The 6600-nt window shown below is 42.6% G+C and overlaps 1 protein-coding gene across 1 annotated transcript in view; it reads right to left on the bottom strand.

Moving 5' to 3' along the window:
- Window positions 1-1479: 1479 nt before the first annotated feature.
- Window positions 1480-6600, bottom strand: part of LOC109936341 (RNA-binding protein 4-like) — a 61872-nt gene continuing 56751 nt past the window's right edge. Inside the window, exon 5 of the transcript XR_007266057.1 lies at window positions 1480-2906. The gene's annotated coding sequence lies outside the window, so the exon portion shown is untranslated. The remainder of the gene's footprint in view (window positions 2907-6600) is intronic.

The raw sequence follows: 6600 nt of genomic DNA, 5'->3' as shown, positions 1-6600 counted from the left end.
GAAGAGTTTTGAAGAATTTATATCGGGCTCGAACATTAACTGTTTCTCTATCCATGGATGCTGCCAGGCCTGCTGAGTTTCTCCAGCATCTTTGAAAAAGCTACATTTTTGCCTCCTTTGGTGTTTAGTTAGCATGGTTACAGCATATTCTTCTAAGCCCAGTTCAATTCTTAACAGAATTGCCTTTTATATCCTTCTTCAGTCTAAAATTCAAGTTCCTTTCAATTTCAGGCATGGTAAACAGTGACCACTCCTGCCAGCACTTCTCTTGATGGTCCAACCATGACAGTAGCCACTTTGCTTCCTACAGCTCAATTTCATTTCATGTGGGAGTTTCTGGAATGAGATATCCTTACCAGAGATACAAAGGCTGAAAAATTCAAGCCCGATGCAATTTTTATCGCGGTTCCCCACCCCCCAAGCTGAATAATGGCTGTTGCTCAGCTGGCCTGCATTCAGCATAGAGCAACAATCAATTCAAACCAATCAGTTTAGCGAGACACCAACATTTCAGAAATCAGATTATTTCTGTTGGGCATGCTTAAGTGTTTTTATTTTGCATCTTTGAAACTGAATTATTGGCGGGATGGGTAAACAGATTTGAGAGAAACAAATTACCAATTGACTGTCACATTTGTAATTTTGAGAAGCCTTGGGCAGTGTTATTATGATTAATGTTCCTTCCTGTCACTGTTCCCTGACACAACCTATTCGTACTAATTTTAAAAATTCTCATTCTTAACAGAGCACACTCCTCCAACATCATAACAAACTTTTATCGAGAAAAGACTGATAAAAGTTGATACCAAAGTTGATTCATCGAGAACGATGTTCTTCTAATTTCTTGTCTGCAGTAAATGTGAAGATAGTGGCTCAACACTCTGGTTTGTCAAGCAGAGCTCTGCTTGAGAAGCACTCTGCAATGCTGGAGGTCTGGATAATAGGCCAGTGATTCCACACACGCTGAGCAAACTAACTCATATTGCTGTAGACAGTTCCCATAGGAAAACTACAACCACAGTCCTCTCAGTTCTGTTTTTACAGAGCTGAATGTGTGCCACATGGAAGCTACCTTCTTTGGGACCAGTAACACATTCTATTGCCAACTCAGACACCGTGGACACCAGAGGATTCACAAAGTTATAAAATTTCTAGGTTTGCTCACCTAATAAATATCATTTTTTTTCCCCCTTTGCACTAACTCTGCAATAAAAGCGCTAGTTTCCTCTGAGTATTGTTTTCTTTTTTGTAATTCATTCCATTAGGGGTGAGGGTGTCGCTGGCCAGGCCAGCATTTATTGCCCATCCCTAATTGCCCAGAAGGCAGTTAGAAGTCAACCACATTGCTGTGGGTCTAAAGTCAAATGTAGGTCAGACCTACAGATTTCCTTCCCTAAAGGACATCTGTGAACCAGATGGGTTTTTCCAACAATTGGCAATGGATTCATGGTCATCATTTGACTCTTTATTCCAAATTTTTATTGAATTCAAATTCTACCATGGCAGGATTCAAGCCTGGGTCCCCAGAACATTATCTGGGTCTTTGGTTTAATGGCCCAGCGATAATACCACTAGGCCCATTGTCTAGGGGACTCCCTTCCATGGGAATGTGTCAGTAATTTCAGAGGGTGTTAATATCAATACTGCTTTTGTCTAGCTGTACAGGAGGTCCACTGTTGCAGGTTGTTCCTCATTCATTCCCTTTTTGCCTGAGACCTCTCAGTAAGTGAACTTACTCACTGAGTGGCAATGCTTGCTATGATGCTCATTCAGCACTCAAGTTGATAAGTGTGTTGGCTTCAGCGTCCCCAGATTGGGAAGTGGGAAATCGACCAGAGATCCTGCTGCTGAGAAGCCTCTGTGGAGATGTGACTACTTCGGCAATTCAAGGCAACTAGTTGCATTCCATTAACTGCTTGGTACTGGACAGGTCACAGATGAAATGAGTTTGGAATAAGACCAGATGGTGCATAATACTGTGTCAATCCCAACATCATCAAAGTCCCCTCCCACCCTGGTTATACTCTCTTCCATTGGGCAGAAGTTACAAAAGCTTAAACACACGGACCGACAGGTTCAAGAACAGCTTCTTCCCCGCTGTTATTAGACTTCTGAATGGACCTCGCAAATTTTAGATTTAATGTTAAGCTCACTCTTTGTGCACCACCTGTGCAGCCAATACCTTGTGCGCCTCACTCTGTTCAATCATCCTATGATCAGTATGTCTTCATATGCTATGATCTGCCTGTACTGCTCACAAAAGTTTTTACTGTACTTAGGTACATGTGACAACAATAAATCCAATCAAATCAATCAAAACACCAAAGGAGCTCCTGAACTTACCCATCGTGCATGTGTTAAACACTGAAACTGTTAGACCACTGCACTTTTTGTAAAGATCAGTAGCATATACCTCTTACTGTCATGACTTGTTTCTCCCCAATTCTCTAGTCCCAAAGACAACTGTAACACCGCCAACAGTAGTCCCCCATCCCCCTGCCCCATCCCATGCATCCAGGTAGTCACAGATTCCTATAGCACAGAAAGTAGCCTTCCTTAGCTTTTTGAAGTTTGTGCGGTTTCATGACAGGTGTATTCATGCACTTACATGAAATGCACAGTCTGGTAACAGTCTCACACACTTGAGGCTGTGTTAATAATCTTGCCATTCACTGTAATGTAGACCTCAAACCAGAGGGGACATCTTCATGTTATCCATGCTTGGCTCGTTTGACATCCAGGACACAGGCACCTTTCGAGCCGTCCTGGTTTTGCCTCCCTCTATCACTTGCAGAAGGTAGTCACATAGGTCAGTATTCTGCAGTCCAAGGGGTCTCTTCAGAATTCCATCCAGGAATCCATCTTAGGAATGTCAGGAGAGGTTTTTGAGCAGCTTCCTCTGTGGTCTGTTTGGAAGAGGTGATACTTTTAGTCGTTAAGCCATGACAAGAACGGCTGGGCTACTTTACAGGAACTTAACAATCTGTCTGTGGATCTGCGAGGTGTCACAACTTGTGAATCAGCACTTTGTTGATCAAAGTGCAATTTTTTAATTACCTTAAGCTGTTTTAAAGCTTTCAGCGTCTCTAAAAGCTTGTTAATTGGTCAGGATAAATGCATTTTCACACAGCTGCCTCTCCTGCCTCTATCATCTCTTAGTTAAGAGCTCTCCTGTATTCTTAGATATGTTTATAATGGTTTAAGATTAAAGAGAGATACTAATGAGAGAACCTCTAAGCCTGTACTCCCTTCAAACAGTGCCTTTCTTTTGATGTGTCATTTTCCAAGTGTTTATTTCAAAAAAGCTATTTCCATTAAAAAAAATCTACTCAGAGAGCCTAGGTAAGGTGCAGCGTTTTATGCCAGTCTCACATTTTCTTTTAAGATCTTCTTCCCAGGGACAGCTAATTGTATTTTAATTTAGAAGTTAGTTTTGCTAATGGACACTGTGGTGTTAAGTCCCAGACCCCATTGCTGTGAGTCACCTCGACCTGGATAGCACCAGGACATCATTCTGGAGTTGGGCTCAGTACCTCTAGGCTAGGATGGAGCAAAATCAGCCAAGATTTTGTACTCCTGATCACCACTCAGTGACTGATCCTGGAGACAGTTACAAATAGGTTGGGTGGGTGCGGGGTAGGACTGATCTCAGAGCAGACACCTGGGAGGTTACTGGTTTCTACACAACTGTGGCCCCCAGCAAGGGTCACATAGAGTCATAGAAATGTACCATGTGGAAACAGACCCTTTGGTCCAACTCGTCCATTCCCACTCGACATTCTGAATTAATCTAGTCCCATTTGCCAGCATTTGGCTCATATCCCTCTTAAACCCCTCCTATTCATGTACCCATCCACATGCTTTTTAAATGTTGTAATTGTACCAGCCTCCACCACTTCCTCTGGCAGTTCATTCCACACACGCACCACCCTCTGTGTGAAAAAGTTGCCCCTTAGGTCCCTTTTAAATCTTTCCCCCTCTCACCTTAAACCTATGCCCCTCTAGTTTTGGACTCCCCTACCCTGGGGAAAAGACCTTGGCTATTCACCCTAACCATGCTTCTCATAATTTTATAATCCTCTATAAGGTCACCCCTCAGCCTCGGATGTTCCAGGGAAAATAGTCCCAGCCTATTCAGCCTCTCCCTACAGCTCAAACCCTCTAACCTTGGCAACATCCTTGTAAATCTTTTTTGAACTCTTTCAAGTTTCACAACATTCTTCCTATAGCAGGGAGACCAGAATTGCATACAGCATTCTAAAAGTGGCCTAACCAATGTCCTGTACAGCCGCAACATGACCTCCCTACTCCTATACTCATTGCATTGACCAATAAAGGTAAGTGTACCAAACGCCTTCTTCACTGCCCTATCTACCTGTGACTCCACTTTTAAGGAAACTATGAACCTGCACTCCAAGGTCTCTTTGTTCAGCAACACTCCCCAGGACCTTATCATTAAGTGTATAAGTCCTGCCCTGATTTGCCTTTCCAAAATGCAGCACTTTACATTTATCTAAATAAAACTCCATCTGCCACTCCTTGGCCCATTGGCCCATCTGATCAAGGTCCCTTTGTACTCTGAGATAACCTTCTACACTGTCCACTACACCTCTAATTTTGGTGTCATCTGCAAACTTACTAATTATACCTCCTTTGTCCACATCCAAATCATTTATATAAATGATGAAAAGGAGGGGAAAAAGAATGGGGTGATCCAAATATACTAAAAAAAATTGTGCTTGTGGTGATAAAGATTAGTGTTAGGAACATAGGAACAAGAGTATATCATTAAGCTCCTTAAGTCTGCTCCACCATTTAACAATCTGCTGATCTGTAGCTTAACTCCATATACCTGTCTTTGGCCCATATCCCTTAAAACTTTGCTTAACAAACACGTCTCTATCTCAGATTTAAGATTTAAGATATCTCAGATTTAGAGGAGATTTAATTGAGGTGTATTAAATTCTGAAAGGTGACCTTTTGCCTTCACAGAGATGTTAGTAACTGAGGGGGGACCAGATTTAAGAGTGACAGGTAGAAGGGAGTTGAGAACCTTTTCTATTCAGAGAGCAGGAGAGTTCTGAAGCTAATTTTCTGAAAGAAACTGCACTTACTCATTGTATTTTAAAAAGTACTTGTGAGAAATGAAGATTGAGGGCAGAATTGACAGAGGTCTACAGGGTTATGAGTGTTGGATAGGTGGACAAAGAAATTCTGTTTCTGACAGCTGATAGGTACAAGGACAGAGGACATCAGGGTTCTGTGTGAGGGTCACTTGACCTGAAACATTAACTTTGATTTCTCTCCACAGATGCTGCCAGACCTGCTGAGCTTTTCCAGTAATTTCTGTTTTTATCTCTGATTTACAGCATCTGCAGTTCTTTCAGTTTTTACAGAGGTCACCAGTTTAAGGTTTTAAGCGAGAGATGTATGGATGAGCTCTAGAGGGAATTAAACTTGGTGGGAGGATGCAGGGTGACCTGACTGAATTGTTCTTTGCAGCGCTAACACGGACTCAGTGCACCAGAATAATCCCATGATGTATCCTGAAGTGCTGTTTGGTACAAGGCTATGGGACCAACAGCTGGAATCTAGTTTAACTGGTTTTCTTTTCCACTGGGTTTCGATGCAGTGGACCAAACAATTTTCTCCTTATGTTTAAATTTCTGATTAGCAAACAACATGACAAATTTAATTAGGTGGGCTCCTTTGTTGAAGTTTGCTGGTAAGAAAAGTGAGTTTGCTGTGGGAAATTAATGAGCAGTAATGTTGACAAATGTTTTTCAAGCTTCATCTTACCAAGCGACAGACAGAAATGTGGCTCTTCTTAGTTTACCAGGCCCAGATTGTGTCCTGAAAGAATCATAGGATCCCAATTTAGCCCATACCAACTGTCCAAAGGGAATCCCACCCAGACCTGCCCAATCCCCGTATTTCCCAGGCTAACCCACCTAGCCTGCACACTACGGGCGATTTAGTATGGCCAATCCACCTAACCAGCACATCTTTGGACTGTGGGAGGAAACCCCTTTTTTTTGGGGGGGGGGGGAGCGCGTGAAACTCCACGCAAACAGTCGCCCTTGGGTGAAATTGAACCTGCATCCCTGGCGCTGTGAGGCAGCAATTGTAACCAAGTGAGCCACTGTGCTGTGCTAATTACTATTACTCTTAAAGAAATTACTGTTCATTCATGGTGAATGTATCAAAACCGAATCACTGGCTGTGGACTTGTTGAGTGGATGATACCCTCAATTACCAATCATTCGGAATCTTGGGAGCGTCCAAAGAAAGGGATATATTTACCCGATCAGTAGGAGTTAGAGATGCACATGAGTCCGAGGTGTAAAGTCAGTGTATTATTCCTGCACTTCCCCCACTTTTCCAATACGTTTCAGTCTATTTCTGCGTTTTCAGTTCTGAGAGTCATTTAGCAAGTTTGGTATTTTACATCTGATCCACATTCAGATAAAAGCCACTAACACTCACACTGATGCAGGAGAGGTGCTTCTCTCTGACTGAACGTAGTGCATATACGTACTGCAAAACTTAGGAAACTCTGTATCTAACCCCGTGCTGTCCCTGTCCTGGGGAGTGTTTGAT

Source organism: Rhincodon typus, chromosome 43, assembly GCF_021869965.1.
Source record: "Rhincodon typus isolate 14 chromosome 43, sRhiTyp1.1, whole genome shotgun sequence".
Classification (NCBI taxonomy): Eukaryota; Metazoa; Chordata; class Chondrichthyes; order Orectolobiformes; family Rhincodontidae; genus Rhincodon; species Rhincodon typus.
This window is presented reverse-complemented; position numbering and strand designations above follow the sequence as displayed.